Genomic DNA, 26,233 nt, shown 5'->3' with positions numbered 1-26,233 from the left:
AACACTGTGAGGAGGATGCACTACACTAACTTGTAGCTTTAGCTGAACACTGTGCAGAGGTCGCACTACACTAACTTGTAGCTTTAGCTGAAAACTGTGAGGAGGACGTATTACACTAACTTGTAGCTTTAGAAGAACACTGTGCACTACACTAACTTGAAGCTTTAGTTGAACACTGTTCAGAGGACACACTACACTAACTTGTAGTTTTAGCTGAACACTGTGCAGAGGTCACACTACACTAACTTGCAGCTTTAGCTGAAAACTGTGAGGGGGATGCACTACACTAACTTGTAGCTTTAGCTGAACACTGTTCAGAAGACACACTACATTAACTTGTAGCTTTACCTGAACACTGTGCAGAGGTCGCACTACACTAACTTGTAGCTTTAACTGAACACTGTGCAGAGGTCGCACTACACTAACTTGTAGCTTTAGCTGAAGACTGTGAGGAGGATGCACTACACTAACTTGTAGCTTCAGCTGAACACTATGAGGAGGACGCACTACACTAACTTGTAGCTTTAGCTGAACACTGTGCAGAGGTCGCACTACACTACCTTGTAGCTTTAGCTGAACACTGTGAGGAGGATGCATTACACTAACTTGTAGCTTTAGCTGAACACTGTGCAGAGGTCACACTCCACTAACTTGTAGCTTTAGCTGAACACTGTGAGGAGGACGCACTCCACTAACTTGTAGCTTTAGCTGAACACTGTGAGGAGGACACACTGCAGTAACTTGTAGCTTTAGCTAAACACTGTGAGGAGGATGCACTACATTAACTTGTAGCTTTAAATGAACACTGTTCAGAGGACGCACTACGCTAACTTGTAGCTTTAGCTCAACACTGTGCAGAAGACACACTACATTAACTTGTAGCTTTAGCTGAACACTGTGCAGAGGTCGCAGTACACTAACTTGTAGCTTTAACTGAACACTGTGAGGAGGACGCACTACACTAACTTGTAGCTTTAGCTAAACACTGTGAGGAGGACGCACTACACTAACTTGTATCTTTAGCTGAACACTGTGCAGAGGTCGCACTACACTAACTTGTAGCTTTAGCTTAACACTGTGAGGAGGACGCACTCCATTAACTTGTAGCTTTAGCTGAACACTGTGAAGAGGACACACTGCAGTAACTTGTAGCTTTAGCTAAACACTGTGAGGAGGATGCACTACACTAACTTGTAGCTTTAAATGAACACTGTTCAGAGGACGCACTACACTAACTTGTAGCTTTAGCTGAACACTGTGCAGAGGTCACACTTCACTAACTAGTAGCTTTAGCTGAACACTGTTCAGAGGATGCACTACACTAACTTGTAGCTTTAGCTGAACACTGTGCACTACACTAACTTTTAGCTTTAGATGAACACTGTTCAGAGGACGCATTACACTAACTTGTAGCTTTAGCTGAAGACTGTGAGGAGGACGCACTACACTAACTTGTAGCTTTAGCTGAACACTGTGCAGAGTTCGCACTACACTAACTTGTAGCTTTAGCTGAACACTGTGAGGAGGTTTCACTACACTAACTTGTAGCTTTAGCTGAACACTGTGAGGAGGACGCACTACACTAACTTGTAGCTTTAGCTGAACACTGTGAAGAGGTCGCACTGCACTAACTTGTAGCTTTAGCTGAACGCTGTGAGGAGGATGCACCACACTAACTTGTAGCTTTAGCTGAACACTGTGAGGAGGACGTATTACACTAATTTGTAGCTTTAGCTGAACACTGTGCACTACACTAACTTGTAGCTTTAGCTGAACACTGTTCAGAAGACGCACTACATTAACTTGTAGCTTTAGCTGAACACTGTGCAGCGATTGCACTACACTAACTTGTAGCTTTAACTGAACACTGTGAGGAGGACGCACTACACTAACTTGTAGCTTTAGCTAAACACTGTGAAGAGGTTGCACTACACTAACTTGTAGCTTTAGCTGAACACTGTGCAGAGATCGCACTACACTACCTTGTAGCTTTAGCTCAACACTGTTCAGAGGATGCACTACACTAACTTGTAGCTTTAGCTTAACACTGTGAGGAGGTTGCACTACACTAACTTGTAGCTTTAGCTGAACACTGTGAGGAGGATGCACTATACTAACTTGTAGCTTTAGCTGAACACTGTGCAGAGGTCGCACTACACTAACTTGTAGCTTTAGCTGAACACTGTGCAGAGGTCACACTACACTATCTTGTAGCTTTAGCTGAACACTGTTCAGAGGACGCACTACACTAACTTGTAGCTTTAGCTTAACACTGTGAGGAGGTTGCACTACACTAACTTGTAGCTTTAGCTGAACACTGTGAGGAGGACGCACTATACTAACTTGTAGCTTTAGCTTAACACTGTGCAGAGGTCGCACTACACTAACTTGTGGCTTTAGCTGAACACTGTGAGGAGGATGCACTACACTAACTTGTAGCTTTAGCTGAACACTGTGCAGAGGTCGCACTACACTAACTTGTAGCTTTAGCTGAAAACTGTGAGGAGGACGTATTACACTAACTTGTAGCTTTAGAAGAACACTGTGCACTACACTAACTTGAAGCTTTAGTTGAACACTGTTCAGAGGACACACTACACTAACTTGTAGTTTTAGCTGAACACTGTGCAGAGGTCACACTACACTAACTTGCAGCTTTAGCTGAAAACTGTGAGGGGGATGCACTACACTAACTTGTAGCTTTAGCTCAACACTGTTCAGAAGACACACTACATTAACTTGTAGCTTTAGCTGAACACTGTGCAGAGGTTGCACTACACTAACTTGTAGCTTTAACTGAACACTGTGCAGAGGTCGCACTACACTAACTTGTAGCTTTAGCTTAACACTGTGAGGAGGTTGCACTACACTAACTTGTAGCTTTAGCTGAACACTGTGAGGAGGACGCACTATACTAACTTGTAGCTTTAGCTTAACACTGTGCAGAGGTCGCACTACACTAACTTGTGGCTTTAGCTGAACACTGTGAGGAGGATGCACTACACTAACTTGTAGCTTTAGCTGAACACTGTGCAGAGGTTGCACTACACTAACTTGTAGCTTTAGCTGAAAACTGTGAGGAGGACGTAATACACTAACTTGTAGCTTTAGAAGAACACTGTGCACTACACTAACTTGAAGCTTTAGTTGAACACTGTTCAGAGGACACACTACACTAACTTGTAGTTTTAGCTGAACACTGTGCAGAGGTCACACTACATTAACTTGCAGCTTTAGCTGAAAACTGTGAGGGGGATGCACTACACTAACTTGTAGCTTTAGCTGAACACTGTTCAGAAGACACACTACATTAACTTGTAGCTTTAGCTGAACACTGTGCAGAGGTCGCACTACACTAACTTGTAGCTTTAACTGAACACTGTGCAGAGGTCGCACTACACTAACTTGTAGCTTTAGCTGAAGACTGTGAGGAGGATGCACTACACTAACTTGTAGCTTCAGCTGAACACTATGAGGAGGACGCACTACACTAACTTGTAGCTTTAGCTGAACACTGTGCAGAGGTCGCACTACACTACCTTGTAGCTTTAGCTGAACACTGTGAGGAGGATGCATTACACTAACTTGTAGCTTTAGCTGAACACTGTGCAGAGGTCACACTCCACTAACTTGTAGCTTTAGCTGAACACTGTGAGGAGGACGCACTCCACTAACTTGTAGCTTTAGCTGAACACTGTGAGGAGGACACACTGCAGTAACTTGTAGCTTTAGCTAAACACTGTGAGGAGGATGCACTACATTAACTTGTAGCTTTAAATGAACACTGTTCAGAGGACGCACTACGCTAACTTGTAGCTTTAGCTCAACACTGTGCAGAAGACACACTACATTAACTTGTAGCTTTAGCTGAACACTGTGCAGAGGTCGCAGTACACTAACTTGTAGCTTTAACTGAACACTGTGAGGAGGACGCACTACACTAACTTGTAGCTTTAGCTAAACACTGTGAGGAGGACGCACTACACTAACTTGTATCTTTAGCTGAACACTGTGCAGAGGTCGCACTACACTAACTTGTAGCTTTAGCTTAACACTGTGAGGAGGACGCACTCCATTAACTTGTAGCTTTAGCTGAACACTGTGAAGAGGACACACTGCAGTAACTTGTAGCTTTAGCTAAACACTGTGAGGAGGATGCACTACACTAACTTGTAGCTTTAAATGAACACTGTTCAGAGGACGCACTACACTAACTTGTAGCTTTAGCTGAACACTGTGCAGAGGTCACACTTCACTAACTAGTAGCTTTAGCTGAACACTGTTCAGAGGATGCACTACACTAACTTGTAGCTTTAGCTGAACACTGTGCACTACACTAACTTTTAGCTTTAGATGAACACTGTTCAGAGGACGCATTACACTAACTTGTAGCTTTAGCTGAAGACTGTGAGGAGGACGCACTACACTAACTTGTAGCTTTAGCTGAACACTGTGCAGAGTTCGCACTACACTAACTTGTAGCTTTAGCTGAACACTGTGAGGAGGTTTCACTACACTAACTTGTAGCTTTAGCTGAACACTGTGAGGAGGACGCACTACACTAACTTGTAGCTTTAGCTGAACACTGTGAAGAGGTCGCACTGCACTAACTTGTAGCTTTAGCTGAACGCTGTGAGGAGGATGCACTACACTAACTTGTAGCTTTAGCTGAACACTGTGAGGAGGACGTATTACACTAATTTGTAGCTTTAGCTGAACACTGTGCACTACACTAACTTGTAGCTTTAGCTGAACACTGTTCAGAAGACGCACTACATTAACTTGTAGCTTTAGCTGAACACTGTGCAGCGGTTGCACTACACTAACTTGTAGCTTTAACTGAACACTGTGAGGAGGACGCACTACACTAACTTGTAGCTTTAGCTAAACACTGTGAGGAGGTTGCACTACACTAACTTGTAGCTTTAGCTGAACACTGTGAGGAGGACGCACTACACTAACTTGTATCTTTAGCTGAACACTGTGCAGAGGTCGCACTACACTAACTTGTAGCTTTATCTGAACACTGTGAGGAGGATGTAATACACTAACTTGTAGCTTTAGCTGAACACTGTGCAGAGTTCACACTACACAAACTTGTAGCTTTAGCTGAACACTGTGAGGAGGATGCACTACACTAACTTGTAGCTTTAGCTGAACACTGTAAGGAGGACGTACTACACTAACTTGTAGCTTTAGCTGAACACTGTGCAGAGGTCGCACTACACTACCTTGTATCTTTAGCTGAACACTGTGAGGATGATGCGTTACACTAACTTGTAGCTTTAGCTGAACACTGTGCAGAGGTCACACTCCACTAACTTGTAGCTTTAGCTGAACACTGTGAGGAGGACACACTCCACTAACTTGTAGCTTAAGCTGAACACTGTGCACTGCAATAACTTTTAGCTTTAGATGAACACTGTTCAGAGGACGCACTACACTAACTTGTAGCTTCAGCTGAACACTGTGAGGAGGATGCACTACACTAACTTGTAGCTTTAGCTGAACACTGTGCAGAGGTCGCACTACACTACCTTGTAGCTTTAGCTGAACACTGTTAGGAGGATGCATTACACTAACTTGTAGCTTTAGCTCAACACTGTGCAGAGGTCACACTCCACTAACTTGTAGCTTTAGCTGAACACTGTGAGGAGGACGCACTCCACTAACTTGTAGCTTTAGTTGAACACTGTGAGGAGGATGCACTACACTAACTTGTAGCTTTAAATGAACACTGTGCAGAGGTCACACTACACTAACTAGTAGCTTTAGCTAAACACTGTTCAGAGGACGCACTACACTAACTTGTAGCTTTAGCTGAACACTGTGCACTACACTAACTTTTAGCTTTAGATGAACACTGTTCAGAGGACGCATTACACTAACTTGTAGCTTTAGCTGAACACTTTGAGGAGGTTGCACTACACTAACTTGTAGCTTTAGCTGAACACTGTGAGGAGGACGCACTACACTAACTTGTAGCTTTAGCTGAACACTGTGCAGAGGTCGCACTACACTAACTAGTAGCTTTAGCTGAACACTGTGAGGAGGATGCACTATACTAACTTGTAGCTTTAGCTGAACACTGTGCAGAGGTCGCACTACACTAACTTGTAGCTTTAGCTGAACACTGTGAGGAGGATGTATTACACTAATTTGTAGCTTTAGCTGAACACTGTGCACTACACTAGCTTGTAGCTTTAAATGAACACTGTTCAGAGGACGGACTACACTAACTTGTAGCTTTAGCTGAACACTGTTCAAGAGGACGCACTACACTAACTTGTAGCTTTAGCTGAACACTGTGCAGAGGTCACACTACACTAACTAGTAGCTTTAGCTAAACACTGTTCAGAGGACGCACTACACTAACTTGTAGCTTTAGCTGAACACTGTGCACTACACTAACTTTTAGCATTAGATGAACACTGTTCAGAGGACGCATTACACTAACTTGTAGCTTTAGCTGAACACTTTGAGGAGGTTTCACTACACTAACTTGTAGCTTTAGCTGAACACTGTGAGGAGGACGCACTACACTAACTTGTAGCTTTAGCTGAACACTGTGCAGAGGTCGCACTACACTAACTTGTAGCTTTAGCTGAACACTGTGAGGAGGATGCACTATACTAACTTGTAGCTTTAGCTGAACACTGTGCAGAGGTCGCACTACACTAACTTGTAGCTTTAGCTGAACACTGTGAGGAGGATGTATTACACTAATTTGTAGCTTTAGCTGAACACTGTGCACTACACTAGCTTGTAGCTTTAGTTGAACACTGTTCAGAGGACACACTACACTAACTTGTAGCTTTAGCTGAACACTGTGCAGAGGTCACACTACACTAACTTGCAGCTTTAGCTGAACACTGTGAGGAGGATGCACTACACTAACTTGTAGCTTTAGCTGAACACTGTTCAGAAGATGCACTACATTAAACTGTAGCTTTAGCTGAACACTGTGCAGAGGTTGCACTACACTAACTTGTAGCTTTAACTGAACACTGTGAGGAGGATGCACTACACTAACTTGTAGCTTTAGCTAAACACTGTGAGGAGGACGCACTACACTAACTTGTATCTTTAGCTGAACACTGTGCAGAGGTCACACTACACTAACTTGTAGCTTTAGCTGAACACTGTGCAGAGTTCGCACTACACTAACTTGTAGCTTTAGCTGAACACTGTAGGGAGGTTGCACTACACTAACTTGTAGCTTTAGCTGAACACTGTGAGGAGGACGCACTACACTAACTTGTAGCTTTAGCTGAACACTGTGCAGAGGTCGCACTACACTAACTTGTAGCTTTAGCTGAACACTGTGAGGAGGATGCACTACATTAACTTGTAGCTTTAGCTGAACACTGTGCAGAGGTCGCACTACACTAACTTATAGCTTTAGCTGAACACTGTGAGGAGGACGTATTACACTAATTTGTAGCTTTAGTTGAACACTGTGCACTACACTAGCTTCTAGCTTTAGTTGAACACTGTTCAGAGGACACACTACACTAACTTGTAGCTTTAGCTGAACACTGTGCAGAGGTCACACTACACTAACTTGCAGCTTTAGCTGAACACTGTGAGGAGGATGCACTACACTGACTTGTAGCTTTAGCTGAACACTGTTCAGAAGACGCACTACATTAACTTGTAGCTTTAGCTGAACACTGTGCAGAGGTTGCACTACACTAACTTGTAGCTTTAACTGAACACTGTGAGGAGGACGCACTACACTAACTTTTAGCTTTAGCTAAACACTGTGAGGAGGACGCACTACACTAACTTGTATCTTTAGCTGAACACTGTGCAGAGGTCGCACTACACTAACTTGTAGCTTTAGCTGAACACTGTGAGGAGGATGCATTACACTAACATGTAGCTTTAGCTGAACACTGTGCAGAGTTCGCACTACACTAACTTGTAGCTTTAGCTGAACACTGTGAGGAGGATGCACTACACTAACTTGTAGCTTTAGCTAAACACTGTGAGGAGGACGCATTACACTAACTTGTAGCTTTAGCTGAACACTGTGCAGAGGTCGCACTACACTACCTTTTAGCTTTAGCTGAACACTGTGAGGAGGATGCATTACACTAACTTGTAGCTTTAGCTGAACACTGTGCAGAGGTCACACGCCACTACTTTGTAGCTTTAGCTGAACACTGTGAGGAGGTCGCACTCCACTAACTTGTAGCTTTAGCTGAACGCTGTGCACTACAATAACTTTTAGCTTTAGATGAACACTGTTCAGAGGACGCAATACACTAACTTGTAGCTTCAGCTGAACACTGTGAGGAGGACGCACTACACTAACTTGTAGCTTTAGCTGAACACTGTGCAGAGTTCGCACTACACTACCCTGTAGCTTTAGCTGAACACTGTGAGGACGCACTCCACTAACTTGTTGCTTTAGCTGAACACTGTGAGGAGGACACACTGCAGTAACTTGTAGCTTTAGCTGAACACTGTGAGGAGGATGCACTACACTAACTTGTAGCTTTAAATGAACACTGTTCAGAGGACGCACTACACTAACTTGTAGCTTTAGCTGAACACTGTTCAAGAGGACGCACTACACTAACTTGTAGCTTTATCTGAACACTGTGCAGAGGTCACACTTCACTAACTAGTAGCTTTAGCTGAACACTGTTCAGAGGACGCGCTACACTAACTTGTAGCTTTATCTGAATACTGTGCACTACACTAACTTTTAGCTTTAGATGAATACTGTTCAGAGGACGCATTACACTAACTTGTAGCTTTAGCTGAACACTGTGAGGAGGACGCACTACACTAACTTGTAGCTTTAGCTGTACACTGTGCAGAGTTCGCACTACACTAACTTGTAGCTTTAGCTGAACACTGTGAGGAGGTTGCACTACACTAACTTGTAGCTTTAGCTGAACACTGTGAGGAGGACGCACTAAACTAACTTGTAGCTTTAGCTGAACACTGTGCAGAGGTCGCACTACACTAACTTGTAGCTTTAGCTGAACACTGTGCAGAGGTCACACTACACTACCTTGTAGCTTTAGCTGAACACTGTTCAGAGGACGCACTACACTAACTTGCAGCTTTAGCTGAAAACTGTGAGGGGGATGCACTACACTAACTTGTAGCTTTAGCTGAACACTGTTCAGAAGACACACTACATTAACTTGTAGCTTTAGCTGAACACTGTGCAGAGGTCGCACTACACTAACTTGTAGCTTTAACTGAACACTGTGCAGAGGTCGCACTACACTAACTTGTAGCTTTAGCTGAAGACTGTGAGGAGGATGCACTACACTAACTTGTAGCTTCAGCTGAACACTATGAGGAGGACGCACTACACTAACTTGTAGCTTTAGCTGAACACTGTGCAGAGGTCGCACTACACTACCTTGTAGCTTTATCTGAACACTGTGAGGAGGATGCATTACACTAACTTGTAGCTTTAGCTGAACACTGTGCAGAGGTCACACTCCACTAACTTGTAGCTTTAGCTGAACACTGTGAGGAGGACGCACTCCACTAACTTGTAGCTTTAGCTGAACACTGTGAGGAGGACACACTGCAGTAACTTGTAGCTTTAGCTAAACACTGTGAGGAGGATGCACTACATTAACTTGTAGCTTTAAATGAACACTGTTCAGAGGACGCACTACGCTAACTTGTAGCTTTAGCTCAACACTGTGCAGAAGACACACTACATTAACTTGTAGCTTTAGCTGAACACTGTGCAGAGGTCGCAGTACACTAACTTGCAGCTTTAACTGAACACTGTGAGGAGGACGCACTACACTAACTTGTAGCTTTAGCTAAACACTGTGAGGAGGACGCACTACACTAACTTGTATCTTTAGCTGAACACTGTGCAGAGGTCGCACTACACTAACTTGTAGCTTTAGCTTAACACTGTGAGGAGGACGCACTCCATTAACTTGTAGCTTTAGCTGAACACTGTGAGGAGGACACACTGCAGTAACTTGTAGCTTTAGCTAAACACTGTGAGGAGGATGCACTACACTAACTTGTAGCTTTAAATGAACACTGTTCAGAGGACGCACTACACTAACTTGTAGCTTTAGCTGAACACTGTGCAGAGGTCACACTTCACTAACTAGTAGCTTTAGCTGAACACTGTTCAGAGGATGCACTACACTAACTTGTAGCTTTAGCTGAACACTGTGCACTACACTAACTTTTAGCTTTAGATGAACACTGTTCAGAGGACGCATTACACTAACTTGTAGTTTTAGCTGAAGACTGTGAGGAGGACGCACTACACTAACTTGTAGCTTTAGCTGAACACTGTGCAGAGTTCGCACTACACTAACTTGTAGCTTTAGCTGAACACTGTGAGGAGGTTTCACTATGCTAACTTGTAGCTTTAGCTGAACACTGTGAGGAGGACGCACTACACTAACTTGTAGCTTTAGCTGAACACTGTGAAGAGGTCGCACTGCACTAACTTGTAGCTTTAGCTGAACGCTGTGAGGAGGATGCACTACACTAACTTGTAGCTTTAGCTGAACACTGTGCAGAGGTCGCACTACACTAACTTGTAGCTTTAGCTGAACACTGTGAGGAGGACGTATTACACTAATTTGTAGCTTTAGCTGAACACTGTGCACTACACTAACTTGTAGCTTTAGCTGAACACTGTTCAGAAGATGCACTACATTAACTTGTAGCTTTAGCTGAACACTGTGCAGCGGTTGCACTACACTAACTTGTAGCTTTAACTGAACACTGTTCAGAGGACGCACTACGCTAACTTGTAGCTTTAGCTGAACACTGTGCAGAAGACACACTACATTAACTTGTAGCTTTAGCTGAACACTGTGCAGAGGTCGCACTACACTAACTTGTAGCTTTAGCTGAACACTGTGAGGAGGATGCACTACACTAACTTGTAGCTTTAGCTGAACACTGTGCAGAGGTCGCACTACACTAACCTGTAGTTTTAGCTAAACACTGTGAGGAGGACGTATTACACTAACTTGTAGCTTTAGAAGAACACTGTGAGGAGGACGCACTACACTAACTTGTAGCTTTAGCTGAACACTGTGCAGAGGTCGCACTACACTACCTTGTAGCTTTAGCTCAACACTGTTCAGAGGATGCACTACACTAACTTGTAGCTTTAGCTTAACACTGTGAGGAGGTTGCACTACACTAACTTGTAGCTTTAGCTGAACACTGTGAGGAGGATGCACTATACTAACTTGTAGCTTTAGCTGAACACTGTGCAGAGGTCGCACTACACTAAATTGTAGCTTTAGCTGAACACTGTGCAGAGGTCACACTACACTATCTTGTAGCTTTAGCTGAACACTGTTCAGAGGACGCACTACACTAACTTGTAGCTTTAGCTTAACACTGTGAGGAGGTTGCACTACACTAACTTGTAGCTTTAGCTGAACACTGTGAGGAGGACGCACTATACTAACTTGTAGCTTTAGCTTAACACTGTGCAGAGGTCGCACTACACTAACTTGTGGCTTTAGCTGAACACTGTGAGGAGGATGCACTACACTAACTTGTAGCTTTAGCTGAACACTGTGCAGAGGTCGCACTACACTAACTTGTAGCTTTAGCTGAAAACTGTGAGGAGGACGTATTACACTAACTTGTAGCTTTAGAAGAACACTGTGCACTACACTAACTTGAAGCTTTAGTTGAACACTGTTCAGAGGACACACTACACTAACTTGTAGTTTTAGCTGAACACTGTGCAGAGGTCACACTACACTAACTTGCAGCTTTAGCTGAAAACTGTGAGGGGGATGCACTACACTAACTTGTAGCTTTAGCTGAACACTGTTCAGAAGACACACTACATTAACTTGTAGCTTTAGCTGAACACTGTGCAGAGGTCGCACTACACTAACTTGTAGCTTTAACTGAACACTGTGCAGAGGTCGCACTACACTAACTTGTAGCTTTAGCTTAACACTGTGAGGAGGTTGCACTACACTAACTTGTAGCTTTAGCTGAACACTGTGAGGAGGACGCACTATACTAACTTGTAGCTTTAGCTTAACACTGTGCAGAGGTCGCACTACACTAACTTGTGGCTTTAGCTGAACACTGTGAGGAGGATGCACTACACTAACTTGTAGCTTTAGCTGAACACTGTGCAGAGGTCGCACTACACTAACTTGTAGCTTTAGCTGAAAACTGTGAGGAGGACGTATTACACTAACTTGTAGCTTTAGAAGAACACTGTGCACTACACTAACTTGAAGCTTTAGTTGAACACTATTCAGAGGACACACTACACTAACTTGTAGTTTTAGCTGAACACTGTGCAGAGGTCACACTACACTAACTTGCAGCTTTAGCTGAAAACTGTGAGGGGGATGCACTACACTAACTTGTAGCTTTAGCTGAACACTGTTCAGAAGACACACTACATTAACTTGTAGCTTTAGCTGAACACTGTGCAGAGGTCGCACTACACTAACTTGTAGCTTTAACTGAACACTGTGCAGAGGTCGCACTACACTAACTTGTAGCTTTAGCTGAAGACTGTGAGGAGGATGCACTACACTAACTTGTAGCTTCAGCTGAACACTATGAGGAGGACGCACTACACTAACTTGTAGCTTTAGCTGAACACTGTGCAGAGGTCGCACTACACTACCTTGTAGCTTTAGCTGAACACTGTGAGGAGGATGCATTACACTAACTTGTAGCTTTAGCTGAACACTGTGCAGAGGTCACACTCCACTAACTTGTAGCTTTAGCTGAACACTGTGAGGAGGACGCACTCCACTAACTTGTAGCTTTAGCTGAACACTGTGAGGAGGACACACTGCAGTAACTTGTAGCTTTAGCTAAACACTGTGAGGAGGATGCACTACATTAACTTGTAGCTTTAAATGAACACTGTTCAGAGGACGCACTACGCTAACTTGTAGCTTTAGCTCAACACTGTGCAGAAGACACACTACATTAACTTGTAGCTTTAGCTGAACACTGTGCAGAGGTCGCAGTACACTAACTTGTAGCTTTAACTGAACACTGTGAGGAGGACGCACTACACTAACTTGTAGCTTTAGCTAAACACTGTGAGGAGGACGCACTACACTAACTTGTATCTTTAGCTGAACACTGTGCAGAGGTCGCACTACACTAACTTGTAGCTTTAGCTTAACACTGTGAGGAGGACGCACTCCATTAACTTGTAGCTTTAGCTGAACACTGTGAGGAGGACACACTGCAGTAACTTGTAGCTTTAGCTAAACACTGTGAGGAGGATGCACTACACTAACTTGTAGCTTTAAATGAACACTGTTCAGAGGACGCACTACACTAACTTGTAGCTTTAGCTGAACACTGTGCAGAGGTCACACTTCACTAACTAGTAGCTTTAGCTGAACACTGTTCAGAGGATGCACTACACTAACTTGTAGCTTTAGCTGAACACTGTGCACTACACTAACTTTTAGCTTTAGATGAACACTGTTCAGAGGACGCATTACACTAACTTGTAGCTTTAGCTGAAGACTGTGAGGAGGACGCACTACACTAACTTGTAGCTTTAGCTGAACACTGTGCAGAGTTCGCACTACACTAACTTGTAGCTTTAGCTGAACACTGTGAGGAGGTTTCACTACACTAACTTGTAGCTTTAGCTGAACACTGTGAGGAGGACGCACTACACTAACTTGTAGCTTTAGCTGAACACTGTGAAGAGGTCGCACTGCACTAACTTGTAGCTTTAGCTGAACGCTGTGAGGAGGATGCACTACACTAACTTGTAGCTTTAGCTGAACACTGTGAGGAGGACGTATTACACTAATTTGTAGCTTTAGCTGAACACTGTGCACTACACTAACTTGTAGCTTTAGCTTGACACTGTTCAGAAGACGCACTACATTAACTTGTAGCTTTAGCTGAACACTGTGCAGCGGTTGCACTACACTAACTTGTAGCTTTAACTGAACACTGTGAGGAGGACGCACTACACTAACTTTTAGCTTTAGCTAAACACTGTGAGGAGGTTGCACTACACTAACTTGTAGCTTTAGCTGAACACTGTGCAGAGGTCACACTCCACTAACTTGTAGCTTTAGCTGAACACTGTGAGGAGGACACACTCCACTAACTTGTAGCTTAAGCTGAACACTGTGCACTGCAATAACTTTTAGCTTTAGATGAACACTGTTCAGAGGACGCACTACACTAACTTGTAGCTTCAGCTGAACACTGTGAGGAGGATGCACTACACTAACTTGTAGCTTTAGCTGAACACTGTGCAGAGGTCGCACTACACTACCTTGTAGCTTTAGCTGAACACTGTTAGGAGGATGCATTACACTAACTTGTAGCTTTAGCTCAACACTGTGCAGAGGTCACACTCCACTAACTTGTAGCTTTAGCTGAACACTGTGAGGAGGACGCACTCCACTAACTTGTAGCTTTAGTTGAACACTGTGAGGAGGATGCACTACACTAACTTGTAGCTTTAAATGAACACTGTGCAGAGGTCACACTACACTAACTAGTAGCTTTAGCTAAACACTGTTCAGAGGACGCACTACACTAACTTGTAGCTTCAGCTGAACACTGTGCACTACACTAAATTTTAGCTTTAGATGAACACTGTTCAGAGGACGCATTACACTAACTTGTAGCTTTAGCTGAACACTTTGAGGAGGTTGCACTACACTAACTTGTAGCTTTAGCTGAACACTGTGAGGAGGACGCACTACACTAACTTGTAGCTTTAGCTGAACACTGTGCAGAGGTCGCACTACACTAACTTTTAGCTTTAGCTGAACACTGTGAGGAGGATGCACTATACTAACTTGTAGCTTTAGCTGAACACTGTGCAGAGGTCGCACTACACTAACTTGTAGCTTTAGCTGAACACTGTGAGGAGGATGTATTACACTAATTTGTAGCTTTAGCTGAACACTGTGCACTACACTAGCTTGTAGCTTTAAATGAACACTGTTCAGAGGACGGACTACACTAACTTGTAGCTTTAGCTGAACACTGTTCAAGAGGACGCACTACACTAACTTGTAGCTTTAGCTGAACACTGTGCAGAGGTCACACTACACTAACTAGTAGCTTTAGCTAAACACTGTTCAGAGGACGCACTACACTAACTTGTAGCTTTAGCTGAACACTGTGCACTACACTAACTTTTAGCATTAGATGAACACTGTTCAGAGGACGCATTACACTAACTTGTAGCTTTAGCTGAACACTTTGAGGAGGTTTCACTACACTAACTTGTAGCTTTAGCTGAACACTGTGAGGAGGACGCACTACACTAACTTGTAGCTTTAGCTGAACACTGTGCAGAGGTCGCACTACACTAACTTGTAGCTTTAGCTGAACACTGTGAGGAGGATGCACTATACTAACTTGTAGCTTTAGCTGAACACTGTGCAGAGGTCGCACTACACTAACTTGTAGCTTTAGCTGAACACTGTGAGGAGGATGTATTACACTAATTTGTAGCTTTAGCTGAACACTGTGCACTACACTAGCTTGTAGCTTTAGTTGAACACTGTTCAGAGGACACACTACACTAACTTGTAGCTTTAGCTGAACACTGTGCAGAGGTCACACTACACTAACTTGCAGCTTTAGCTGAACACTGTGAGGAGGATGCACTACACTAACTTGTAGCTTTAGCTGAACACTGTTCAGAAGATGCACTACATTAAATTGTAGCTTTAGCTGAACACTGTGCAGAGGTTGCACTACACTAACTTGTAGCTTTAACTGAACACTGTGAGGAGGATGCACTACACTAACTTGTAGCTTTAGCTAAACACTGTGAGGAGGATGCACTACACTAACTTGTATCTTTAGCTGAACACTGTGCAGAGGTCACACTACACTAACTTGTAGCTTTAGCTGAACACTGTGCAGAGTTCGCACTACACTAACTTGTAGCTTTAGCTGAACACTGTAGGGAGGTTGCACTACACTAACTTGTAGCTTTAGCTGAACACTGTGAGGAGGACGCACTACACTAACTTGTAGCTTTAGCTGAACACTGTGCAGAGGTCGCACTACACTAACTTGTAGCTTTAGCTGAACACTGTGAGGAGGATGCACTACATTAACTTGTAGCTTTAGCTGAACACTGTGCAGAGGTCGCACTACACTAACTTATAGCTTTAGCTGAACACTGTGAGGAGGACGTATTACACTAATTTGTAGCTTTAGTTGAACACTGTGCACTACACTAGCTTGTAGCTTTAGTTGAACACTGTTCAGAGGACACACTACACTAACTTGTAGCTTTAGCTGAACACTGTGCAGAGGTCACACTACACTAACTTGCAGCTTTAGCTGAACACTGTGAGGAGGATGCACTACACTGACTTGTAGCTTTAGCTGAACACTGTTCAGAAGACGCACTACATTAACTTGTAGCTTTAGCTGAACACTGTGCAGAGGTTGCACTACACTAACTTGTAGCTTTAACTGAACACTGTGAGGAGGACGCACTACACTAACTTGTAGCTTTAGCTAAACACTGTGAGGAGGAAGCACTACACTAACTTGTATCTTTAGCTGAACACTGTGCAGAGGTCGCACTACACTAACTTGTAGCTTTAGCTGAACACTGTGAGGAGGATGCATTACACTAACATGTAGCTTTAGCTGAACACTGTGCAGAGTTCGCACTACACTAACTTGTAGCTTTAGCTGAACACTGTGAGGAGGATGCACTACACTAACTTGTAGCTTTAGCTAAACACTGTGAGGAGGACGCATTAAACTAACTTGTAGCTTTAGCTGAACACTGTGCAGAGGTCGCACTACACTACCTTTTAGCTTTAGCTGAACACTGTGAGGAGGATGCATTACACTAACTTGTAGCTTTAGCTGAACACTGTGCAGAGGTCACACGCCACTACTTTGTAGCTTTAGCTGAACACTGTGAGGAGGTCGCACTCCACTAACTTGTAGCTTTAGCTGAACGCTGTGCACTACAATAACTTTTAGCTTTAGATGAACACTGTTCAGAGGACGCAATACACTAACTTGTAGCTTCAGCTGAACACTGTGAGGAGGACGCACTACACTAACTTGTAGCTTTAGCTGAACACTGTGCAGAGTTCGCACTACACTACCCTGTAGCTTTAGCTGAACACTGTTAGGAGGATGCATTACACTAACTTGTAGCTTTAGCTGAACACTGTGCAGATGTCACACTCCACTAACTTGTAGCTTTAGCTGAACACTGTGAGGACGCACTCCACTAACTTGTTGCTTTAGCTGAACACTGTGAGGAGGACACACTGCAGTAACTTGTAGCTTTAGCTGAACACTGTGAGGAGGATGCACTACACTAACTTGTAGCTTTAAATGAACACTGTTCAGAGGACGCACTACACTAACTTGTAGCTTTAGCTGAACACTGTTCAAGAGGACGCACTACACTAACTTGTAGCTTTATCTGAACACTGTGCAGAGGTCACACTTCACTAACTAGTAGCTTTAGCTGAACACTGTTCAGAGGACGCGCTACACTAACTTGTAGCTTTATCTGAATACTGTGCACTACACTAACTTTTAGCTTTAGATGAATACTGTTCAGAGGACGCATTACACTAACTTGTAGCTTTAGCTGAACACTGTGAGGAGGACGCACTACACTAACTTGTAGCTTTAGCTGTACACTGTGCAGAGTTCGCACTACACTAACTTGTAGCTTTAGCTGAACACTGTGAGGAGGTTGCACTACACTAACTTGTAGCTTTAGCTGAACACTGTGAGGAGGACGCACTAAACTAACTTGTAGCTTTAGCTGAACACTGTGCAGAGGTCGCACTACACTAACTTGTAGTTTTAGCTGAACACTGTGAGGAGGATGCACTACACTAACTTGTAGCTTTAGCTGAACACTGTGAGGAGGACGCACTATACTAACTTGTAGCTTTAGCTGAACACTGTGCAGAGGTCGCACTACACTAACTTGTAGCTTTAGCTGAACACTGTGAGGAGGTCGCACTACACTAAATTGTAGCTTTAGCTGAACACTGTGAGGAGGACGTATTACACTAATTTGTAGCTTTAGCTGAACACTGTGCACTACACTAGCTTGTAGCTTTAGTTGAACACTGTTCAAGGACACACTACACTAACTTGTAGCTTTAGCTGAACACTGTGCAGAGGTCACACTACACTAACTTGCAGCTTTAGCTGAACACTGTGAGGAGAATGCACTACACTAACTTGTAGCTTTAGCTGAACACTGTTCAGAAGACGCACTACATTAACTTGTAGCTTTAGCTGAACACTGTGAAGAGGTTGCACTACACTAACTTGTAGCTTTAACTGAACACTGTGAGGAGGGCGCACTACATCAACTTGTAGCTTTAGCTAAACACTGTGAGGAGGACGCACTACACTAACTTGTATCTTTAGCTGAACACTGTGCAGAGGTCGCACTACACTAACTTGTAGCTTTAGCTGAACACTGTGAGGAGGATGCACTACACTAACTTGTAGCTTTAGCTGAACACTGTACAGAGTTCACACAACACTTACTTGTAGCTTTAGCTGAACACTGTGAGGAGGATGCATTCCACTAACTTGTAGCTTTAGCTGAACACTGTGCAGAGGTCACACGCCACTACTTTGTAGCTTTAGCTGAACACTGTGAGGAGGTCGCACTCCACTAACTTGTAGCTTTAGCTGAACGCTGTGCACTACAATAACTTTTAGCTTTAGATGAACACTGTTAAGAGGACGCACTACACTAACTTGTAGCTTCAGCTGAACACTGTGAGGAGGACGCACTACATTAACTTGTAGCTTTAGCTGAACACTGTGCAGAGTTCGCACTACACTACCCTGCAGCTTTAGCTGAACACTGTTAGGAGGATGCATTACACTAACTTGTAGCTTTAGCTGAACACTGTGCAGAGGTCACACTCCACTAACTTGTAGCTTTAGCTGAACACTGTGAGGAGTACACACTGCAGTAACTTTTATCTATAGCTGAACACTGTGAGGAGGATGCACTTCACTAACTTGTAGCTTTAAATGAACACTGTGAGGAGGACGCACTACACTAACTTGTAGCTTTAGCTGAACACTGTTCAAGAGGACGCACTACACTAACTTTTAGCTTTAGATGAACACTGTGCAGAGGTCACACTACACTAACTTGTAGCTTTAGCTGAACACTGTGAGGAGGATGCACTACACTAACTTGTGGCTTTAGCTGAACACTGTGCACTACACTAACTTTTAGCTTTAGATGAACACTGTTCAGAGGACGCATTACACTAACTTGTAGCTTTAGCTGAACACTGTGAGGAGGACGCACTACACTAACTTGTAGCTTTAGCTGAACACTGTGCAGAGTTCGCACTACACTAACTTGTAGCTTTAGCTGAACACTGTGAGGAGGTTGCACTACACTAACTTGTAGCTTTAGCTGAACACTGTGAGGAGGACGCACTACACTAACTTGTAGCTTAAGCTGAACACTGTGCAGAGGTCGCACTACACTAACTTGTAGCTTTAGCTGTACACTGTGAGGAGGATGCACTACACTAACTTGTAGCTTTAGCTGAACACTGTGCAGAGGTCGCACTACACTAACTTGTAGCTTTAGCTGAACACTATGAGGAGGACCTATTACACTAACTTGTAGCTTTAGCTGAACACTGTGCACTACACTAACTTGTAGCTTTAGTTGAACACTGTTCAGAGGACACACTACACTAACTTGTAGCTTTAGCTGAACACTGTGCAGAGGTCACACTACACTAACTTGCAGCTTTAACTGAACACTGTGAGGAGGATGCACTACACTAACTTGTAGCTTTAGCTGAACACTGTTCAGAAGACGCACTACATTAACTTGTAGCTTTAGCTGAACACTGTGCAGAGGTTGCACAACACTAACTTGTAGCTTTAGCTGAACACTGTTCAGAGGACACACTACACTTACTTGTAGCTTTAGCTGAACACTGTGAGGAGGACGCACTACACTAACTTGTAGCTTTAGCTGAACACTGTGCACTACACTAACTTGTAGCTTTAGATGAACATTGTTTAGAGGACGCACTATACTAACTTGTAGCTTTAGCTGAACACTGTGCAGAGGTCGCACTACACTAACTTGTAGCTTTAGCTGAACACTGTGAGGAGGACGCACTACACTAACTTGTAGCTTTAGCTGAACACTGGGCATAGGTCGCACTACACTAACTTGTAGCTTTAGCTGAACACAGTGAGGAGGACGTATTACACTAACTTGTAGCTTTAGCTGAACACTGTGCACTACACTAACTTGTAGCCTTAGTTGAACACTGTTCAGAGGACACACTACACTAACTTGTAGCTTTAGCTGAACACTGTGCAGAGGTCACACTACACTAACTTGCAGCTTTAGCTGAACACTGTGAGGAGGATGTACTACACTAACTTGTAGCTTTAGCTGAACACTGTTCAGAAGACGCACTACATTAACTTGTAGCTTTAGCTGAACACTGTGCAGAGGTTGCATTACACTAACTTGTAGCTTTAACTGAACACTGTGAGGAGGACGCACTACACTAACTTGTAGCTTTAGCTAAACACTGTGAGGAGGACACACTACACTAACTTGTATCTTTAGCTGAACACTGTGCAGAGGTCGCACTGCACTAACTTGTAGCTTTAGCTGAACACTGTGAGGAGGATGCACTACACTAACTTGTAGCTTTAGCTAAACACTATGCAGAGTTCGCACTACACTAACTTGTAGATTTAGCTGAACACTGTGAGGAGGATGCACTACACTAACTTGTAGCTTTAGATGAACACTGTTCAGAGGACGCTCTACACTAACTTGTAGTCTTAGCTGAACACTGTTCAGAAGACGCACTACATTAACTTGTAGCTTTAGCTGAACACTGTGCAGAAGTCGCACTACACTAACTTGTAGCTTTAACTGAACACTGTGAGGAGGACGCACTACACTAACTTGTAGCTTTAGCTATATACTGTGAGGAGGACGCACTACACTAACTTGTATCTTTAGCTGAACACTGTGCAGAGGTCACACTACACTAACTTGTAGCTTTAGCTGAACACTGTGAGGAGGACGCACTTCGCTAACTTGTAGCTTTAGCGAAACACTGTGAGGAGAACGCACTACACTAACTTGTAGCTTTAGCTGAACACTGTGCACTACACTAACTTGTAGCTTTAGATGAACACTGTTCAGAGGACGCACTACACTAACTTGTAGCTTTAGCTGAACACTGTTCAGAGCACGCACTACACTAACTTGTAGCTTTAGCTGAACACTGTGCAGAGGTCACACTACACTAACTTGTAGCTTTAGCTGAACACTGTGAGGAGGACGCACTACACTAACTTGTAGCTTTAGATGAACACTGTGCACTACACTAACTTGTAGCTTTAGATGAACACTGTTCAGAGGACGCACTACACTAACTTGTAGCTTTAGCTGAACACTGTGAGGAGGACGCACTACACTAACTTGTAGCTTTAGCTGAACACTGCTCAGAGGATGCACTACACTAACTTGTAGCTTTAGCTGAACATTGTGCACTACACTAACTTGTAGCTTTAAATGAACACTGTTCAGAGGACGCACTACACTAACTTGTAGCTTTAGCTGAACACTGTTCAGAGGACGCACTACACTAACTTGTAGCTTTAGCAGAACACTGTGCAGAGGTCACACTACACTAATTTGTAGCTTTAGCTGAACACTGTGAGGAGGACGCACTACACTAACTTGTAGCTTTAGCTGAACACTGTGCACTACACTAACTTGTAGCTTTAGATGAACACTGTTCAGAGGACGCACTACACTAACTTGTTGCTTTAGCTGAACACTGTGAGGAGGACGCACTACACTAACTTGTAGCTTTAGCTGAACACTGTGCGGAGGTCACACTACACTAACTTGTAGCTTTAGCTGAACACTGTGAGGAGGACGCATTACACTAACTTGTAGCTTAAGCTGAACACTGTGAGGAGGATGCACTACACTAACTTGCAGCTTTAGCTGAACACTGTGAGGAGGACTCACTACATTAACTGTAAATAGTCTAGCTGCCTTACTGTGGTACTAATAGGATCATAAGAACACCAGCAATTTTCTTCAGGTAGCTGTAAATAATGTAACAACACAAGCCTGCCTGTCAGTAGGAAGATAATGTCAGGAACAGATCTAGCTAAACTGAATACAGTGTAATACACAATACACTGTAAGTGCAGCTAACTGACTGACTGTCCTGCCTAATCTATCTAACTTAAATCAAATGACACTGTCTCTCTGTCTCTGTCTCTCAACGCCGAAACACATACTACACAGGGCCGCCGTTTAGGCGGCCTTATATCGTGTGGGGCATGTACTAAACCCCCTGAGCCATAATTGGCCAAAGCCACCCTGGCTTTGGCCAATTACAGCTCTCTCTACAGACGGCACTGTGATTGGCCAAGCATGCGGGTCATAGTGCATGCTTGGCCAATCATCAGCCAGCAGTGCACTGCGATGCCACAGTGAATTATGGGCTGTGATGCGCCACACGAATTTGGCGCGAACTGCCCATATCGTTTGCAATTCGGCGAACGATCAAACAGACGATGTTCAAGTCGAACATGGGTTCAACTCGAACACGAAGCTCATCCCTCGTGTCCACATTTTTAACATATCAATGCCGCCGATCCTCGTCTATTTACATATTAACCACTTCCTGACTTTTTACAATTTGGCACTGCGTCGCTTTAACTGCTAATTGCGTGGTCATGCAATGCAATGCTGTACCCAAACAAAATTTGCATCCTTTTTTCCCACAAATAGAGCTTTCTTTTGATGGTATTTGATCACCTCTGCAGTTTTTATTTGTTGCGCTATAAACAGAAATAGAACAAAAATTTTGAAAAAAAATGATATTTTCTGCTTTTTGTTATAAAAAAAAATCAAATAAACTCAATTTTATTCATACATTTAGGCCAAAATGTATTCAGCCACATGTCTTTGGTAAAAATAATGTCAATATGCGTATATTTATTTGTTTTATTGGTTTGCGCAAAAGTCTACAATCTAGGGTACATTTTCTGGAATTTTAGTTTATGACTGCCTATCTCATTTCTTAAGGTGCTAAAATGGCAGGGCAGTACAAACCTCCCCCCAAATGACCCCATTTTGGAAAGTAGACACCCCAAGGAAATTGCTGAGAGGCATGTTGAGCCCATTGAATATTTAATTTTTTTGTCCCAAGTGATTGAATAATGACTAAAAAAATTACAAAAAGTTGTCACTAAATGATATATTGCTCACACAGGCCATACGGGGATACCACATGTGTGGGACTTTTTGGGAGCCTAGCCGCGTACGGGGCCCCCGAAAACCAAGCACCGCTTTCAGGATTTCTAAGGGCGTAAATTTTTGATTTCACTCTTTTCTACCTATCACAGTTTTGAAGGCCATAAAATGCCAGGATGGCACAAACCCCCCCCCAAATGACCCCATTATGGAAAGTAGACACCCCAAGCTATTTGCTGAGAGGCATGTTGATTCCATGGAATATTTTATATTTTGCCACAAGTTGCAGAAAAATTACAAACTTTTTTTTTGCACAAAGTTGTCACTAAATGATATATTGCTCACACAGGCCATGGGCATATGTGGAATTGCACCCTTAAATACTTTCTGCTAATTCTCCTGAGTACGGGGATACCACATGTGTGGGCATTTTTTATGGGTGCCTAGCCACGTACGTGGCCCCCGAAAACCAAGCACCGCCTTCAGGATTTCTAAGGGTGTAAATTTTTGATTTTACTCCTCACTACCTATCACATTTTTGAAGGCCATAAAATGCCCAGATGGCACAACCGCCCCCCAAATGACCCCATTTTGGAAAGTAGACACCCCAAGCTATTTGCTGAGAGGCATGTTGAGTCCATGAAATATTTAATATTTTGCCACAAGTTGCGGGAAAATGACAAACTTTTTTTTTTTTTTTTGCACAAAGTTGTCATTAAATGATATATTGCTCAAACATGCCATGGGCATATGTGGAATTACACCACAAAATACATTCTGCTGCTTCTCCTAAGTATGGGGATACCACATGTGTGGGACTTTTTGGGAGCCTAGCTGCGTACGGGGCCCCGAAAACCAATCTCCGCCTTCAGAATTTCTAAGGGCGTAAATTTTTGATTTCACTCCTCACTACCTATCACAGTTTTGAAGGCCATAAAATGCCAAGATGGCACAACCCCCCCCAAATGACCCCATTTTGGAAAGTAGAAACCTCAAGCTAATGCTGAGAGGCATGATGAGTATTTTGCAGCTCTCATTTGTTTTTGAAAATGAAGAAAGAAAAGAACATTTTTTTTCTTTTTTCAATTTTCAAAACTTTGTGACAAAAAGCGAGGTCTGCGAAATACTCACCATACCTCTCAGCAAATAGCTTGGGGTGTCTACTTTCCAAAATGGGGTCTTGTGTGCCATATGGGCATTCCATGGCCTCCGAAGCTGTGATAGGCAGTGAGGAGTGAAATCAAAAATTTACACCCTTAGAGACCCTGAAGGCGGTGCTTGGATTTTGGGGTCCCGTACATGGCTAGGCTCCCAAAAAGTCTCACACATCTGGTATCCCCATACTCAGGAGAAGCAGCAGAATGTATTTTGGGGTGTAATTCCACATATGCACATGGCCACAATATAAAATAATCCATGGACTCGACATGCCTCTCAGCAAATAGCTTGGGGTGTCTACTTTCCAAAATGGGGTCATTTGGGGGGGTTTTGAACTGTCCTGGCATTTTATGCACAACATTTAGAAGCTTATGTCACACATCACCCACTTTTCTAACCACTTGAAGACAAAGCCCTTTCTGACACTTTTTGTTTACATGAAAAAATATATTTTTTTTTTTTTTGCAAGAAAATTACTATGAACCCCCAAACTTCATATATTCTTTTTAAAGCAAAGGCCCTACAGATTAAAATGGTAGGTTTTTCATTTTTTTTTCACACAGTATTTGTGCAGCGATTTTTCAAATGCATTTTTGGGGGAAAAACACATTTTTTTTATTTTAATGCACTAAAACACACTATATTTCCCAAATATCTGATGAAATAAAAAAGATGATCTTAGGCCGAGTACATGGATAGCAAACACGACATGCTTTAAAATTGCACACAAACGTGCAGTGGCGACAAACTACATACATTTTTAAAAGCCTTTAAAAGCCTTTACAGGTTACCACTTGAGATTTACAGAGGAGGTCTCCTGCTAAAATTACTGCCCTCGATCTGACCTTCGCAGTGATAACTCATGGTACAATTGGTACTTACATTTGACGCCAGACCGATGCTTGTGTTTGCCTTTTGCCTTTGCATGAGAGCAGGGGGGGACAGGGGTGCTTTTTTTTTTAAATCATTTTTTATTGTTATGTCAGGGAATGTAAATATCCCCTATGATAGCAATAGATAGTGACAGGTACTCTTTTTTGAAAAAATTGGGATCTATTAGGCCCTAGATCTCTCCTCTGCCCTCAAAGCATCTGACCACACCAAGATCGGTGTGATAAAATGCTTTCCCAATTCTCCAATGGCGCTGTTTACATCTGGCCAAATCTAAGTCATGAAATGCTCATAGCTTCCGGTTTCTTAGGCCATAGAGATGATTGCAGCCATTCTGTTCAGCTCTATGGTCAGATGGCCGAATCACCGGCTGCATTCTCGGGTTCCCTGTTGGGACAGGAGAGCCAGGGAAAACCATGGAAGATGGTGGGGGGGACATTCCCTCCCATTGTTTGTAAAAGCAGTCTAGAGGCTAATTAGTCACTAGGATTGCTTTTACATGAAAGCTGTCAGGAAAGGTCCCCTCCGCTGCTAATATAGATCATTTGGTGTGCAGTACTGAGGTCCACCAGCAGGTGTCTCCTGGCAGTTTGGAGCTGTCAGAAGAGCTTTTTTCCTGCTGGTATTCTGTCACCTTTGGGCTGCAGTACTGGCGTCCACCAGTGGAGGAGTCCTGGCAGTATGGAGCAGGTATTCCCCTCTGCAGACAGGTGTCACCTGACCTTAATTAGCAGCTGCAATATAAATACCCGGCAGTACTATCATCTTGCCCTGGTATTTTTTTTTGAGCCCTGACCTGCAGCCTGCATCCTGTTTACCTAATTCCTGAAACCTGATTCCTGTTGTTCTTGTTCCCTGTCTGTTTCCTTGCTCTTGACCCTAAACCTTGTATCTGACCCATCCCTCCTGTGA

This window comes from Aquarana catesbeiana, linkage group LG09 (assembly GCF_042186555.1).
Source record: "Aquarana catesbeiana isolate 2022-GZ linkage group LG09, ASM4218655v1, whole genome shotgun sequence".
In the NCBI taxonomy this organism is placed as follows: domain Eukaryota; kingdom Metazoa; phylum Chordata; class Amphibia; order Anura; family Ranidae; genus Aquarana; species Aquarana catesbeiana.
The sequence above is the reverse complement of the archived record's forward strand: the minus strand, read 5'-3'. Positions refer to the sequence as shown.